At 40.8% G+C, this 17,956-nt stretch overlaps 1 long non-coding RNA gene across 1 annotated transcript; it reads left to right on the plus strand.

Annotated features, from left to right (window-relative positions):
* The first annotated feature begins 4,498 nt into the window (after positions 1 to 4,498).
* LOC128411876 (uncharacterized) lies at positions 4,499 to 5,862 on the plus strand. The gene is made up of 2 exons (XR_008329948.1): positions 4,499 to 4,792; positions 5,512 to 5,862. It is a non-coding gene; the product is annotated as an uncharacterized LOC128411876 (long non-coding RNA).
* The last annotated feature ends 12,094 nt before the right edge of the window (positions 5,863 to 17,956 follow it).

Consider the following 17,956-nt stretch of genomic DNA (forward strand, 5'->3'; position numbering starts at 1 on the left):
TATTATGTTGTAAGCTAATTTTCATTTTTGCTTATAAAACTTTGCTAGCACTGATGGTGTTGTATAAATAAATAATAAACCGCAACCATCCCCCAAACAGTTTATTATTTCGAACATTTCGAACCTGAGACGAGCACAGCCAGAATTTCAGAAGCTTTGCAGCACAAGCTGCAAATTAACTGACAAATTAACATACAATTATACGTATTCATAACCAGAAATGTGGGAGTTATAGTGATCTGGGCAATTTTGGTTTGCTTCTCCTTAACTATTGGAAGAATGGCCATGTTTGCAGCAATAAGACGGCGGTGGCGAGACTTACATGAGTGTATCTGCATAGCAGTACTTTTCTCCCAAAGTATCTCTCCATCCTTTATAGCCAGTTGAATAAGAGACAATGGACTGGGGAGCAGGGCATCAGCCTCTCTCAAAAATGGTGGCATGCCAACTCCTAGAACAGGGCTAGGGAAGTCTGTGTCCCTCCAGATGTTGATGGTGCCTAAATCAGAAGCCTGGCTACCTTATGATGGCCTCAGCTTGAGTAGCCATGGCATTTCTTAGTTGGGTCAGATGGCAATTTCCCAAAGCACAATGAAAGGGTGTTTTGTTGTATACTCCCTTGACTCCCATGTCTTCAGTGATTATGTATGCTCAAGTATGCATTTCTGACTCTTACATACCAACCTCTTTTAAGAAAACTTTTTTTTGGTGGTGGCAGGAAAACAAACAGACTTTAGAAGTTCATACAGACTTGATTTGAAAAAAAAATGTAATAATCTGAATAAGATACCTTCTTGGAACTATTTTTTCCCTAAGTGAAAATGTAAAAAGTTCATAGGAGTGCATGTATGAAGACCTATAAATCAGGTTAATAATAGCCTGGTGGCTATTATTAAACTACATATGTTGTAGTTTAATGTGACAAACAGAGTTCAAGTCCAGAATAACCAACCAATATCCTCACAAAGTTACCATTCCTAGGACTAAGGGGGGAAAGACATGGTAGAAAAAACTGTTTGATTTTTTTTTTTTGGGGGTGGTCATTTTCCACCAATGGAATCCAGGTTTGGCCTGTAAGAAAGCTTAAATATTACATCACTTTATTTCCATACTGTTACCTTTTATTATTAAAGCAGCCTACTCTTCTCTCTCACTTTACTCCCAAATATATTTAGCAAATACCTTAAATTAGAAACTTTGAGTTAAACCATCAGGCTTTTCTTGGGGGAATCTCTTACCAATTCAACTATTCTGCCTAAGGCTTCTGAAGTCTAGGAGAGCTGCTATAGGCCTGCCTTTTCTCCTATTTATGGTGCCATAAGTTTGTTGTCCTTGTGTTCAAACTAAAATATTAAATGTGGATGTTGGTGGCATTGTTGTTGTTGTTGTTTAGTCGTTTAGTCGTGTCCGACTCTTCGTGACCCCATGGACCAGAGCACGCCAGGCACTTCTGTCTTCCACTGCCTCCCGTAGTCTGCTCAAACTCATGCTGGTAGCCTCAAGAACAATATCCAACCATCTCATCCTCTGTTGTCTCCTTCTTCTTGTGCCCTCCATCTTTCCCAACATCAGGGTCTTTTCCAGGGAGTCTTCTCTTCTCATGAGGTGGCCAAAGTATTCGAGCCTCAGCTTCACGATCAGTCCTTCCAGTGAGCACTCAGGGCTGATTTCCTTAAGAATGGATAGGTTTGATCTTCTTGCAGTCCATAGGACTCTCAAGAGTCTCCTCCAGCACCATAATTCAAAAGCATCAATTCTTCGGCGATCAGCCTTCTTTATGGTCCAGCTTTCACTTCCATACATCACTACTGGGAAAACCATAGCTTTTACTATACGGACCTTTGTTGGCAAGGTGATGTCTCTACTTTTTAAGATGCTGTCTAAGTTTGTCATTGCTTTTCTCCCAAGAAGCAGACGTCTTTTAATTTCGTGGCTGCTGTCACCATCTGCAGTGATCATGGAGCCCAAGAAAGTAAAATCTCTCACTGCCTCCATTTCTTCCCCTTCTATTTGCCAGGAGGTGATGGGACCAGTTGCCATGATCTTTGTTTTTTTGATGTTGAGCTTCAAACCATATTTTGCGCTCTCCTCTTTCACCCTCATTAAAAGGTTCTTTAATTCCTCCTCACTTTCTGCCATCAAGGTTGTGTCATCTGCATATCTGGTGGCATTAGCTGTGTATAAAGACATGAAGGATTCTTAGCAGCCTCACTTTGCAAGGGAGGCAGATGCTAGAGAGCCTTTTTAGAACAAGTTTTACATTGGTAAGCAGACCTGGGCCGGGAATCAGATGCAAGCTGTGAAATCAAGCCTGTTCTTTGGAAATTGGAAGGTGTCTCCCTCCTCCTGTATCTTCTCCACTCTCCAGGTTAATCTAACCTAAGTAAAACAATCAAAATGTAGGTACGCACTTTTCTTTCTTAAACACACACACACACACACACACACACACACCAGAATTGCACATTGTGGGTGGGAGGAATCAGGGTGTAATATTCAGATAAAAACAGAGGGGTGGTCAGAGCAAGACTCATGGTAGGTTCTCATAGATATTCCTCACATATCATGTTGCTAAGCGACACTTAGCAATGTGAATCCTTCTCCTTCTGCCATTCAGGTGCATCTTCAATGCACTTTCCTTTTGTCTTCATGATGTGGCATTATCATTTGAAGCGTTACAGGTGTCAGACCTGGCTGGAGGCAAATCGCGGGAAATGTGCAGAATACGAATGACAGGCACTGGCCAGAAATACCTTTATGTCAAGATTCTGCATATATGTTTTGGAGGGGCGGGTGGCGGGTGGGGAGGAAATCTGCAACCCATATTTCATGTGTGTTGCAGCATGGCCAATAAAGATGCCAAGTTCCTTTAATCTATGCTGTTCATAATAGCAACAATACTGGCTTCAACCTTGGTAGTAGTATTAGAAGGAGCGGTAACATCTGTTTTAAAGCAGTAACTGAGATAACAAAGTGCCATTTGCATCTCGGAGAGGTTGCCATCCCAGCACCCTCTTGTTCCACACACTCAGCCTTTTCTCACTGTGAGCTAAAGCGGCAAGATGTCTTGGGGCAATGACATGTCATAGAATAATATAACTGTAGATTTGGTAGGGATCACAAGGGTCATCTAGCTCAACCCTCTGCAATGCAGTAATCTTTTGCCCAACCTGGGACTTGAACCCACGATGCTGAGATTAAGAGTCTCATGCTCTACCAACTGAGCTATGAGATACTTGCCTAAGATGTCTTAGGCTATGGACCATCAGTGCACCACAAGAGCCAACCAACCCCAACCCTCTGCTGTCTGTGGAAAACAAGGCTGGGCCAAGATGAGCAGCTGTTGAGGTGGACAAGATGGTACCCACACCTGCAGGACAGCAAGGGGATGCTGGCCAAGCTAGATGGTACACATGGTTCTGTCCTCCCATAGGTTTCCCTGGTTTCCCAGCATTTTCCCCCTGATGTGGCCACTTTGTTCTTATGGCTTTGCTGAGAAAACAAAAGTTGTCACTCTGGCCCATCTGGTGACTGACAGTGCAGTAATCCCAAACACTGTTGAAAGGGCAGGTTTTCAAGAATCGACGTTGCCCGTTCCATATGGACACAGGATGTGAGAGAACACTTCATGTGCAAAGGTTAGCTTAGGGCTTTCTCCCCTCACATTTAATGCTGTGTCCGATGTTAGCCCTACTTAAAGCAGACCCATTGACGTTAATAGACATGGTGGCAAACCTAAGTCTATTAATTTCATCGGGTCTGCTTATTATAGCTTAGTTGGATATGACCACCTGATGTCAGAGTACATTGTGAATAACTGGGAGTCTCAATCAGAGAATTAAAACACCTCAGTCCACATGCAGTTACTGATACTGCTTGTCATTCTCCAGTAGTGGTTTGAGTAAGAGAACCCAGGTTCAAATTCCAGCTCAGTCATGAAGCACACCAGGCACTATCTGTCAGTTTGACCATCCTCACAGGGTTGTTGTGAGAATAAAACATGAAGAGTGGCATACATGCCGCCTTGGAGGAAATGAGGTATATAAATGTAATAAGTAAATAAGTAATGAATAGCTCAGTAGCTCCAGGTCCATTGAAGATCCCTATAATCAGGATTAGGCAAGTGGCCAGGATGTACTGAACCACCACAGAGATCATTATTTGACACATGAGAAGTTACTGGCTCATCTAACTTGAAGAGCAATGGGTCGTTGTGTATGGCTGTTGACCAGAAGGTTGGTGATTTGAGCAGGACCCCTGCATTGCAGGGGGTGGGGCTAGATGACTCTTGGGATCCCTACCAACTCTACAGTTCTGTGAGTCTATGGTTGTCTACAATTGGCCGCAGCTCTCCAGGGTTTTATGCAGGAGTCTTGATTCTCTTGCCAGAAATTGATGCTTGGACCATCAGTGCATGTGCTGTGCTGCTGAACTATGCCTGCCCCCTGTAGCTGGTTACTGAGGTATAAAGGGCCCCATGGATGCAGATGTTTCACTGGGGAACAATTTCCCCCCCATTTTCTGTTGCATGAGATTTTTCAACTGTTCTTATATGTTCTTTCAATGCTGATTTCAAATCTGAAATCGATTTTTTGTGTCCATGCTATAGTTATCTTTCAATTTCCGACTTTTGCCGATATGTCATATTTACACTGTGGATAAGTGGACACTGACACGTTGGTCTACCCTAACCACATGGTAATTATTGTTTTGCAAACTTAATTTTTCTTTATTTTTATAGTTTTGTAACCTAAATATTTGTATTTTTCAGATCGGACCATGGCTTCTTCAAGTAGACAAAAATGTGTAAACAAGCCTGATGCCTTTTGTTATGTATGTGGCTGCTCCGCACTTCCTCGTTAAAGATGCAATATAACAGCGTTTGTGAGGTGTGCCTATAAAAGCTATTTTGAAATTCCCTTGGGCAACCAAGACAATAAATGGGCTCCGCATATTGTTTGTCACAATTGTGAGGAAATGCTTAGAGACTGGACAAAAGGAAAATGGAAGAGTACGCCTTTTGGGGTTCCCATGGTTTGGCGAGAACCCAAGGATCACGCAAGTGACTGCTATTTTTGTTTCCCAGTGGTATCTACAAGCTGTTGTTATTTAGGTACTTGGTAAAGCCTTTCTGTTGTCCAAGCAAGAAGTTGACCATTTTGAGATCCACACAGATGATCCAGTTGTGGTCCTCACCATGTTCACTTCCTTCATCTTCAGAAGAGACAAACCCCTTAAAAACTGGAATTGGGAGTTCCTCAGAGTGCGGGATAGGCGACAGCATGTTGCTAATACTGGGATAGGCGACAGCATGTTGGTTTTTCTTGCCGATACCCTTCGTATTGACCAGACAAAAATAGCATAACAAAAAGCATCAGGCTTGTTACACATTTTTGTCTACTTGAAGAAGCCATGGTCCGATCTGAAAAATACAAATATTTAGGTTACAAAACTATAAAAATAAAGAAAAATTTAGTTTGCAAAACAATAATTACCATATGGTTAGGGTAGATCAACATATCAGTGTCCACTTATCCCCAGTGTAAATATGACATATCGGCAAAAGTCGGAAATTGAAAGATAACTATAGCGTGTACACAAAAATCGATTTCAGATTTGAAATCATCATTGAAAGCACATATAAGAACAGTTGAAAAATTTCATGCAACAGAAAATGAAAAAAAATTGTTCCCCAGTATACTGTGTATCCCAAGGGAATACATTTTTTTGCATACCTCCAACTGTACATAGATATTCATGCCATGTTCAATGCTATATAAGTCACTTACATTTATACTCATATTGTACTACTTTGGCTATGTGTTTAATAAAATATTGAATTCTTGCATTGTGAAAAACAAAGATTATCGTGAAAAACATGAATTGCAAAAAAACTAGAGCTTACAGAACAAAACTAACTTCAGATATGAAATCAGCATGTCGAAATTAGGTTGGAACAACTGCAGGTGTCAATGCAACAAAATTTTTGTTATATATAAAAACCAACGCTCTGAATTGTGCTTGGAAGCTCACAACAGCAAGCAGAGACCTTGGGTTGTTACATGCTCCTGGTGAGCCATGGTATTTCTTTTATACTTTATTTTAAAAACATTAAAATTCTATACTGCTTTTTATTGGCGACAATAATAAAGCACATCACAAGGCTCAATGAAACCAAAATCGTCAGTAAAAAAATGTACAATACCAAGGCATCTGGTACAAGAGGTCAGGGATGGAAAAGCAGATGGTCTTTAATTGTCAGTGAAATCACTCTGAAGTAGGTGCCTATCTAATTTCAGTAGGAAGAGCATTCCTCCGTAGTAAGCGCACAATGGAAGAGGACCCTCCTCTGGACTTGGGTATATGGAGATGTGGATCGCATTCCTATACTCTTTAGATGTTTAAAAACAACAACAACAACAAGTAGCCATTAAAGCCCTAGCCCCTGTGTACCAAATTAAACATATTCAACAAGTTGATCGAAACAATGCTTTTCGGCTGTATTTCTCAGCCAAGGATCATGCCCTGAAAATGCAGCCATTGCCCTCAAAAATTTCCTGCTATTAAAAACAACGTTGCAGCAAATTTTAAGCAACATCTAAAATAGCTAGCTGGGTAAAAAGATTTGCCGTCTGCCCTTTTATATGCCTGCAACAAGACCTATTGTTTTTTCCTCTGCTAAGCACAAAAGAACTAACGAAGGGACTGTTGAGGAGGTATGACTGGGATGATGTCAGAATATTTCCAGCAAAAGAATGTCAACTCCTCTCTGGCCAGGACCAGGAACTGCCACTTACGTGCTTTTTAACTCCTCCCCAACATTCTTCTTGTCCGGTTCCCACAGACGTGGAGTGGCACTGGAGGTCAGAGTGGACGAATACAAAAGGAGACCCCCTGCTGCCAGACCATCGTGCTGGGCTGTCACTTTGACTAATTCATGACTTCACCTTTAATCTCGCAGATCCATTATGGGTTAAAAAGAGACCCATTTTACAGCTGACAAGATTGAAGGGAGCACAGGCCAGGGTCCAAAAAAGGGGGGTGGGGTGGGGGATAGAAACTCTTAAAGTGTGTATAATTGCAACCACCTGCTAAAAATAAACTCCTTCCCCCCCACCTTCTTCTTCTTCTTCTTCTTCTTCTTTTGCTTTTATTCCTTAGCCAATTGTCTATGCATTTTAGGAGACGGCAGCTAAATTCTACTAATTCCAAATCTAGTAGGTATTTTGATAAAGCATATTGTTAAAAGAATAAAAGGAAATCGTGTGTGTGTGTGTGTGTGTAGAAGAGCATATGGTTTCAGTATCAGAAATATATGGATAGATAGAGAGAGAGTGGGGGAGTTTTAAATTGCTCATCATTGTGTCATTGGAGGTTTTGCAATTCCGAGCCAGATCACCATTGGGAGACAGGATTAATGTTAGCTAATAACTTTAAAATACTCATGTCAAGTGTTGGCTAATTAAGTCTACATGAATAAAAGCAGGGCAATAAACACACTTTTATACCAATTATTCTTTTTTAAAAAACCCCTCCCAATTACATTTATTTTATTTTATTTTATTTTATTGTCTGCTTGAAAAATACCGAATATGTTCTAAGAAATAATTAAGCATTCTTTGTGGCGGCTGATGGACAGTGTCTTCAAATATAATTCTATCTAACAATTCTTTTTGTTAATGGGGCAATCAATTCAAATATGTATTTACCAAAGATTTTTGTAAAAACTCCCTTAAGTGAGCCAAATGGTACTTTGTGGTGTTGAAAAGCAAGAGAAATGATATGTGCCAAAGGGGGGGGAAATGAATACACAGTACAAATAATTCAACACTGCAGGCATTTCATACACAGAGCTGCGAATCAGCAGGTGCTGAGAGATCAAGTGACATACATTCATGTGTGAACCAACTCTTTCTGTGCCAAGAAATATATATTTAGATGTAACAATTCCCTGCACTTGTGCAATTTTGCAAACCATGACATTAAACCAGCACTGAAGCAGCTACCTGAGCAAGTATTTAGGATCAGGGCTGTGCTTCTTACTGACTGTTCTATGATGGTCTGACTTTCTCATTTTAAATAACCAAGGATAATGAATATGGACATACTGTATTAAAAACATTTCCCCCCTTAAAGCTCTGAAATGAATGATAGTTATACAAGAGGTCTTTGCGTGTGCTCTATGAATCAGGAACCTATGAATTTAATTGCATGTGTGTTAGGAAAATGTCATTACTGTTAAATCATATAATTTAGTTTTAGCCTCATTAATATTATATCCTGAAACATTTCCAAACCATTGTTTTGATAAGATGCCTCATAGATTATACTGGCTCGGTTAAAGTACTCGTGTTTGCTGAGATGGCTGAATTCCACTGCCCAGTCTAAGCTATAATTAATCTATGAAAACTTACCGGTAATTATAGGTTGGTTCCCTTCCTCACGTGCTTCTAGTTCACAGGATGTCCTGATGAGACAATGGATTCTGCACTGGATGGAGGTGAGGTGTGTGATCAGTTTTAAATAGGATTGCATAAAGAAACAAGCTTGCAGTTTTGAGGTTCTTCTGGACTCAAGTGTTATATATGGGAATGCACGTGGCATTGGTGGTTAGCAATGCCTTCTACTAGCTTAGGTTGGTTTGGCAGATGCAACCCTATATAGAGAGATTAAACTTTGCTTTGGTTACTATGCACTATTGTAGTGGTAGACATCTGGCTTTCAAATTTCAGAAGCACCCCGTGCAATGCCAACCGCCCCGCTTCCCATCTCTCGCCTTCTGTTCTAAGTCATTGTAGTGGCACCCTGCCAGCTTGGTATCCAGTGCATGTGAACCAGTTGCGCTCCCCTAAATCCACTTCTGCACTATTGACATCCCCACTGTGGAAGGACGTGTGGACCCAGAACTGGTCTCCACAGTCACTGTTAAGACTGTGTTCAAGGAAGACAATCTTACTTGGCTACGAGTTATGGAAGAAGGAGAAGGAGAAGATCTATGTGGGACTGCCTTTGAAAATGGTTAGGAAACTTCAGCTGGTGCAACATTTCTCTGATGAAAATTGGGATGTCCTGAGGAAAAGCAGGACATTCCAGGATCAAATCAGAAACTGGGATGGCTTCTGTAAATCCAGGACTGTCCCCGGAAAACAGAGACACTTAGAGGGTCTGCCTTGAAAACATTTGTATTCTGAATAGCAGGAATAGCAACAAAATGGTCAGAATACTAATAATAGCATCTTGATGGCATGATATGCTCCGTCCCAGCATGTGCTACCACTCACCTTTTCGAGATTTGCCATGGGCAGGAATTTGAAGTGAGCCAGGAGCTGAAGTAGTCAGGATCAAAGGGCAGGTCAGAACCAGAGGAGAAAAGAGGAGGCAAGAACAAAAAAAATAACTGAAGATACAGGACCACACCAGAGCTCAGGAAAACATGTTGCTCAAGCAAGGCTCACCTGGAACATGAAGCCCTTCAGACTCCTTCTGCCAAGAAGGATCCAACCTGGGTTAGTGGTGTCACTTCAGAGCTGGAAGATTCTTCATTGAGAAGAATTTGCACTTGCAGTTCAGTGCTTAAGCACTCAGGGCATCCACATACGAATTCCAGAGCAAGAAAACAGTCATAGATGCCCCTGCCTCTTAACTCTCCACGCCATGGATTTTTCCTTCATTAGTAGGATAACTTTTAAGAGCTGGAGTTGCAAACAAGAACAATAGCCCCGCCTTCCCAACTGCACACAGTGAAGAACCACTGTTGTTCTTCAGCTTCTGCTGTAGGAATATAAAAAGCTGCCTTATACCAACTCAGACCATCGGTCCATCCAGTTCAAAATTGTCTTACGATGACTGGCAGTGGTTCTTTCCAGCCCTACCTGGGTATGTCAGGGACTGAATCTGGGACTATCTGCATGCAAAGCCAATGCTCCACCTACAAAGGTGTGGGCTGGGACTAGGCATCATTACCAGTAAATATGGAAACAGTAAACATTTGCCATGGAAGAAGAATAATTCAGCCAAGCTGCAGCAGATTGGTTGGCAGACTAGGGAGGTCCTGGAGACATGTGCTTTTATCTGACACTCCTAATCTATTATGGCCCTCTTTATTTATAAAACTACCCTTCACCATGTTACTGTGATGCATTTTTTTTTTAGACTGCCAAATGATTATCTCAGAGATGAAATAAATGAATATCATGAATGAATAATAATGAATTTTGCAAACCAAGTAATGACAAGGAACAGCAGATGCCCATCTCTTATATTAATGCTGATTCCAGCCCCTTTTATATTCCAATTTGGCTGAGGAAAGTGGAGCAGAATGCCGTTATAGAAAGCCGCTGAATGAACCACAAAGGATGAAGATCACAGCATCATGTACAACCTGATGACACTGTTTTAATATCAGTGTAAATTTACATCTTTAGTACTTCTTTTTTTCAAAAACACCACAGCGGATTGTTTCATGGGCTGTTTGTGAAGGCAATTTCCTTACTCGTATAACATAACTCACAAAACCACAAACACGCAGGCAGTGCATGCCTATATCGGTTCACTCAAAAGTTACTCCCAGTCTGTTCAGTTGTTACTCATTCCTAGGAAAGCGTGTGTTAGGATTACAACCATAGGCACTTGGGTTTGGCAACAGGTTTAATTATTCTGGACTAGTCCATGTCAATGATAACTTTGTGCAACAAGGGGAAAGCAGGCTGTTGCTTCTGAAGCAGCTCTCCACCTCCTCCAGATTGTCCGAGTCTATCATGCAAAAAAGAGCTCATGTGCTGTTCTGTCAAGTAGAAATTCCCAGCACAGCATCTGTCTGCAAGGCGACTTCTAGGAGCAGTTGGTTTGTAGCCTTTGGGAGCTGCTGCCTCCCTGCCTTTGTCATGCAGTTTGGGATGATGATGAGTTGCCTTGTCACTTGGCAAACTGCTTCTCTTTGGTTGCCATTCCAGAGATGGGCGGGGGGAGCCTTTGTTGTTTGCAATGCACTTTTCCTTAAGTACCTCCTGTGAGCTCTCTATATGAATTCTTTATAGATGAAATAATGAGAATTTCCTAGTGTCCCTATATGTGATTCCCCTTTTATCCACCTGTGAAAAGTGCAACTTTTTTGTATATTCAGATCCCTGTGTCCTGTAACTCACCACCACCACCAACAGAAAGCTCTTCTGTAATCTTTGACAAACTCTTCCCTTCCCTTCCCTATCCTTTCCTCTTCTTTTTGTTTGGTTTGGTTTTAGTTCATGAGTCTATAAGCTAAATCTAGATGAGTGAGATCAATAATGCTGAGAGATATTTGAAATGAAGCATATGGCCCATTGAATATGCATGCAAGAATACACAGGGAGTGAACCTTTCGTTCTGGGAGAGAAGTGAATATCTGAAAAGTTTCCAAGGCAAAGTTGCGATACTGGACTATCTCTGCTGTAATGGCTAATAAACGAGAAACACAGCTAACAACAAAACTATGAGGCTTTGGAAAGCTGGCAATGTGTTGAAAAGCATCACATGAGCTTAACAAAGCTCTCTCCTTGGGGAAGAACCCTATAGTAAATAATTTACGCAAAGCTAATAATAATAATGATGATGATGATAATAATAATAATAATAAATGCACCAGAACAATATATGTGAATGTAGGAAATATTTTGCATTGTGGCTGGTCCTTAGAGAGGAGGAAGAGCTGTTCTGTAGTTTGTTACTCTGTAGTTCAATATGTGCTTGGAGGTTTCAGATACTGGGGGTTTCTGTTTTGCGCTTAATCTGCACACAGCCCAAGGGGGAGGGGGGCAACCTGCCGTTGTAGGAGAGAAAAGAGACTGTGCTGCTGAATAGGAGCGATTGGGCATAAAGTAGTAAAGATGAGGGCCTAGAAGGGAGGGTAAGACAAGTGGGAGGTGAGAGACAAAAGAGAGGAGAGGAATTTCTTTCACAGAAAGGAGAAACTGTGTCATTCAGTGCGATTCCTGGAATAGAATCTTTAATGGGTAAAGGAATGGCAGAGACAGGACCAAAAAACGAGACGAAACAAAAAAAATCAACTCACTGCCCTTAAAAGTTCAGTTGGCCTGAAGCTTGATAGAGTTTCCTGTTTCTTTTTGTTTTGTTAATTTTATGCCCTTTTTTATTATTAAAGAAAAAGTCCTTCTAAAAATATCCCTGAATTTAGCCACATTGCTATATAGGATTGAGGGAAAACAACAGAGCAATCTGAATGTTATCATCCCATATTTGCGATTTGTGAGCAATCTTTAAAACCGGATTCTTTTAAAGCCATCTCTTCCCCCTTCGTTGTGTTTACATTTTTCACTATAGGAACTATAATAGGGTGTACTATCTTCAAGTCCTTTACAGAGGAAGCAACCATCTTCTAATCCTATTACCAGGAGAGGGGTGTGTGGTAGGAGTAAAAAAGAAGATGCTTCATTACAGCACATAATAGCCCTGGATAAATAAGTCAAAATCAGCCTATACACACATCATAATGAAGTCCTGTGGCTGTACCATTTTGTGAAAGGCAAAATAATATGCAAATAGATTCTTGCGCACAGTCGCATTACCCACATGAAAAGAAGAGTTTGTTGCGGCTCTTCTTGAAGTGAGATGATTTCCAATTAAAAACAAACAAGCTAGGAAGCATGTGGTACTAACCACCGGAATGCAGAAACAAGAATGATTTTGGGGGGCATGTGCACAAAAATCGATTTCTGAATCTTAAACCAGAGCTAGGTTTACAGCTGCAAGGGATAAATGAGTGATTGGTGCTTTCATTCAGGGTTTTTGTGGGGAAGGCTGCATTTGCAAGAGAATGTGGGGTGTGCAAGGATCTTCTTCGACCCATACTTACGGTGCAACCATGTGAATAATAAAGGGAGCAGGGGAAACTGCTTGCAATATTAACAAAGTAGGTTATTTGCTCAGATTGATAGCTATAATAAAGCTGATGTTTTGTGTAAGCAGCTAAAACGTCTCTACATTTGTGGCTGGGGTTGCATGCGAACTACTTAGAATGGAATACTGTGATTCTACTCAAATTATTTTTATAGCATATTACTGTGGTTGAAATATGGACAATGCACACACCAGGTTTATAAGAAAAAGCAGCTCAAAAGATAACTGTTGAATACATCAAACAACATTGGCTGTAAAGACAATCACGCTTTAGATTTATTGTGGAACCATTATCCAAATTCTGCTGGTTTCAGATGCTAGATACAAGCAACACTGCACGGCCCTCCACAAACAGTAAGGCATTTCAGCAGAATTAATGCAACATATTGAGGAAACTCTTACTGGAGTACAACATGAATACATGCTACACCATAAGCACAATATCCTGAAAAAGCTGAAATTTTAGATGCAGTAAGGCATGACTGTATACAGCTAGTTACCCAACTGAGTGCAGTCCATTAGTGGTGCATTTTCCCTCTCTTCTGTGCTTGGGACCCTTGTCCCCCATTCTGCAGTCCAGGCAGGCAGCAAAACCAGGAGTTCCTGGCAGGTTGTCAAACATGGCTGGTGGGCTGCTTTTGGCTTCTATTTGGAAAGGTGGTAGGTCATAACTTGTGCTTTTCTCAGGCAAAGATCTCACACCAAATTGGAAAACATCCTTCTGCTCATGAAGAAGGTCTTCTGCTTTCAGGTGGGCACTGCTGGACTTAGGCAAATATCTTCTGCATTTTTCATCTCTCCTTTGAGTGTTGTACTGATGAAGAAGTACATGCCAGGACTCATCAGCCCTGTTCAGACATTTAGCCTGATCATGAGAAGATTAAACGTGTAAAGGGATGGACACACATGCACAACCTCATTCCAACTTCTCTGTTTATTGGGCGTACTCCTCCCCTCAAACCTTCATACTTGAAGCCCAAAGGTCTGAAAGGGCCTCTAACCACCTCCAGCTAACTTGGGGGAGAGGGAGGCTCCGTGCAATTAGAACCCCACAAAATTAAGAGCCCACATGTGTAGGGACATTGTGGGGAGGCATGCTTGCATGTCTCCACCCCTTTCCATACTCTTAACTCTTGAAAAGGGCCTGAATATGGTTATTGAGATATCTCAATCTTTGAGCCATGTTACTTATTTTGTTGAGTTTTCCTGCCCTTCTTGGAAGTGGCATGGAGCCTTGGGCTAAGGACTTGGAATGCATTTTGATATATCAGTATTCAAGGTTGACATCGCATAGACAGCTGTTATACTTCACTGAAAAACACAATGTTAAAGCAAGGTTCTTTTCTTGGCTTATCACCTGTGGCCCGTTTGAACAAAACAAACTGCAGTCCCCAGTTTACACATAAGTCTAAGCTTGTTTGCTTGTTTGTGTGTGTAAAGTGAGAGCAGTAATTAACTATGGTTTGTCGTGATTTACAAACTGTAGTTTACATTTTTCCTTTGAGAATGTTACACTGGCATTCTTGCTTGAAATGTACAGTAGAAATGGATGGAGTTCATGCTTGAAATTCATCTATCATCCACACCATAGGTGGTATTAAACTCACTTTTACTCAGAGTAGATTTATTAAAATTAGTGGACCTTAGTCATGTTCATTCATCTCAATGGGTCTACTATGTGTAAAAGTGAGTTGAATACAATCCCATACATTACAAAACCTCTTATACCACTTGAACGGTTCTGGGGAGTCCTGGGAACTGTAGCCTGTTAATGGTGCTGGGAACTGTACTTCTGTGAGGTCAGCACTACGGTTCTTAGGGTTCTCAGTGACAAAAGTGGTAGAAGAGTGCTTCAAATCTATGGTGTGGATGTGACTGTAGACTCTTCTGTTAGTGAATACCAATATACATTCTGATATTTCAGTATTAAAGGGAAATACCACATGTATCTTATTTTTGAAGTTCTCATCCAAATGCCTCAGTGTTCGGGGAGATATTACAGTACTACCTTTTACATCTTTTCTGAATCCTTGGAAAACAGATGTTGGGGCTAGAGAATGTTGTCCTTAGCTTGTACTCCCGATGAACTGGCTAAACCAAAGAGTGTGTTTTGCTCAGCCAATAAATCCCCCCCCCCATGTTCCAGTTTGCGGACTAAACTATAAGTAAGTTCTTGTCCAATAGTTTGAGCCCACAGCTACACACAGCTCTGGGCCTTATTAACTGACTCCAAATATGCTTGGAATTTGAAAGAAAAATCTCAAGTTTTTCTTAATTGGCCATGTTGCGCTATGTAGTCAGCTTATTCTTGTCAAACCCTGGGCTCCATTGTGAAGGAAACCTCTTGACAACAAAACAGACTTTTTGAAGTCTTAAGCATTGTTCACATGAGCAAGGGCTCACAGGATTAGGCCCAATATCACCCAATATGAATAAAACATAAGGCTCATTATACCTTTTGATGTTTGTATGGTTCCTCTCTTAAAATAGTCTAGAAGCTGTGCTTCACTTGCCAGAGTTAAAATCTCATTTTAGCTGCAGTAGCAGAATCTGTGTACCTATGATTGCAGGCTGTGCTTTATATCCTTGAATCCTGGAATTGATAGAAACTACATAAACAAAGCTAAGAAACCTCTAAAGCAGATAGACAACGATAAAATGTGGGACACATTTGTTATAAGTTACAAATCATCATGACTTTTGTCATGGAAAAGTCTTCCAATCGATTAGTTTTGTGTATGGTGCTCCTGAATATGCAGGAAAATGCATGAAGAGTCCAGTCCTATCACATGTCTGCTCAGAAATAAGCCCTAGTGAGTTCAGTTGAACTTACTCCAGTCTAAGTATATTTAGGATTGCAGCTTAAGTGATAGGAGGCAGTGAGGGCAGGATCAATCATTAATAGCACAATGCTATGCATGTCTACTTGAAAGTAAGTCCCACTGAATTCAGGCATGCGAATATAAGATTGCAGCCTAAGATGCAAACAAGGGGTTCCTAAAACAGCGTTTGCATCATAATAATAAGGCCGAAGCTGGGCATTTGCTGGGGGAAAGTCATCAGGTGTTTAGCTGGTGATATATTGCAAAGTCACATATCACCAAGCCCTACTGTTTTAGTTCCTTGTTTCAGACATCATGATATATCAGTATATCACAATGTTTAGCTGGTGATATATTGCGGTGTTGAAAACCAAATATTGGCCAGCCCTACTCCGCACTGCTGCATTTTGTTGAAAGTCTCACTTGTACCTGCATCTTTCTAGAAGAGCACTCACTCATCTGTTATTGACCTTGAGCGAACTTTAAGCAGAAAGAACAACAAGTAATGAAAAAAGAAAAGAAAAGAAAACAATGTGGAGCTTTTGTAAGATCTTATATAACTAGCTCAGCTATATCAGGAACTTGTTGTTGGTTTTAATTATATATTTATGGGTGAACTTCTTAAGCATTATGCCACCTCCATGCCACCTCCTTCTGACTTCTAAATGAGCTGATTTAATGAACCGCTCCTGGGGTACAGTTTTCATTCATTCCTCCATTTGACTCTGTTGTGCGTCGGATACTTACTTATTTGCTTCCTTTAGCTTTATTAATTGCTAGCAGCATATGTGGTTGTGCTGCTGAAGAAAAATCACACTGTCAAATATAACTTCCATGGAAAATGTGATATGTGTGAACTAGGATTTTTATTGTTGTCGCTATCTGGTATGATGAACCTATGAAATGAACTTCCCTTGTGAAAAAATAATGATCCAAGCACAGTGAACTTAATGAGAATGTATGCATGTGCCTCCCCCAACCCAGCAAAAATATCAAACCTATGTTTGCAAAGGTGCATCTGTAAAAGAAGCAAGTTCACTATTTTGCAAGTCCATTTAAAATATTGTGAAAGAAAGCCAAGGGGTTGTTGCTATGAGACCTGAGTAGGTGGTCAAAGTTAAAATTAGACTTCTGCCTACTCCCTATAAGTATTGAATAACAGTTCATTAGTTTTATTCTCTAAGAGTTGATAGATTTGGATTTCTGTTCTATTCGTTTTCCTCTTTTGTGTTCTATTTCTTAGGAATCTTTTATCATCTTTTTACTGAGAAGTTGATGTGCTCTTGTTTCCCGTTCGCCGCTTAGAGTCCGTATGTAGCCTGATCATGTAGTACCCCACTTTTTGGATCAGTCAGAGTGCTGTGTTTTTTCACCTGGGTAATCTAAGACAATTAATACCCTTTTTAGTACATTGGCTGTGCAAATGTCGCTGATCCTCTGCATGTATCATTTGTTATGCTATTTGTTACAGAAGACCTTTGCTCTGCTAAATTCCATGCCTAGGTTCAGTCTTACCCAACCTGGTGCTCCCCCACATGTTGTTGAATGCCAACTTCCATCAGCCCCAGGCAGCATGGTCAATTGTTAGGAATGATGGGAGTTGTAGTCCCACAAATCCGGAGGGCACAAGGTTGGACAAGGTTGCTCTACTCAATTAATTGCTCAAACATTTTATGAAACTAACACACACACATACTTTCAATAGTTGTGTAGACCGAGGAGCTGTGTCCACCCTGGACAGTGGTATATTATGGCCAGACAAGCTCTTGGATGCTGTGTTACATTGAGAACTCAGAATGGATATACTTTCCCCCCAGTCACTCCAGAATGCTTGGGAGTAACAACAATAGAAACTCAGGTAGGATGTATACTGCAGATCAGGAAAGGTACCGTTAGGGCCAAGAGAATGCCAGCATAGTTCATGAGCTGCATCAAGGAAGCTCTCAAAGGCACAGCTTCAAAAATGGAAGTCTTTTCCAAATGACGACAACCAAAAGGAGCACAGACTTTGGCCAAAGAAATGCAAACTGGCAATAAGGAATGCAGAAAAAGAATTTACAGGACACGTCACTATAAACATTAAAGCTAATAAAAATATTTAAATACATTAGGAGCAGGAAACTGGCTAGGGAGATGGTAAAATGAGGCAAGGGAGTAAGGTAACTGCAGTGAGACTGAACGAATTATATACATATTTCATCACGGAAGATGAAATAACTTTTTCAGGAAGGTAGTCTGAGGAA

The sequence above is a fragment of the Podarcis raffonei genome, chromosome 4 (assembly GCF_027172205.1).
Source record: "Podarcis raffonei isolate rPodRaf1 chromosome 4, rPodRaf1.pri, whole genome shotgun sequence".
NCBI classification, from domain to species: domain Eukaryota; kingdom Metazoa; phylum Chordata; class Lepidosauria; order Squamata; family Lacertidae; genus Podarcis; species Podarcis raffonei.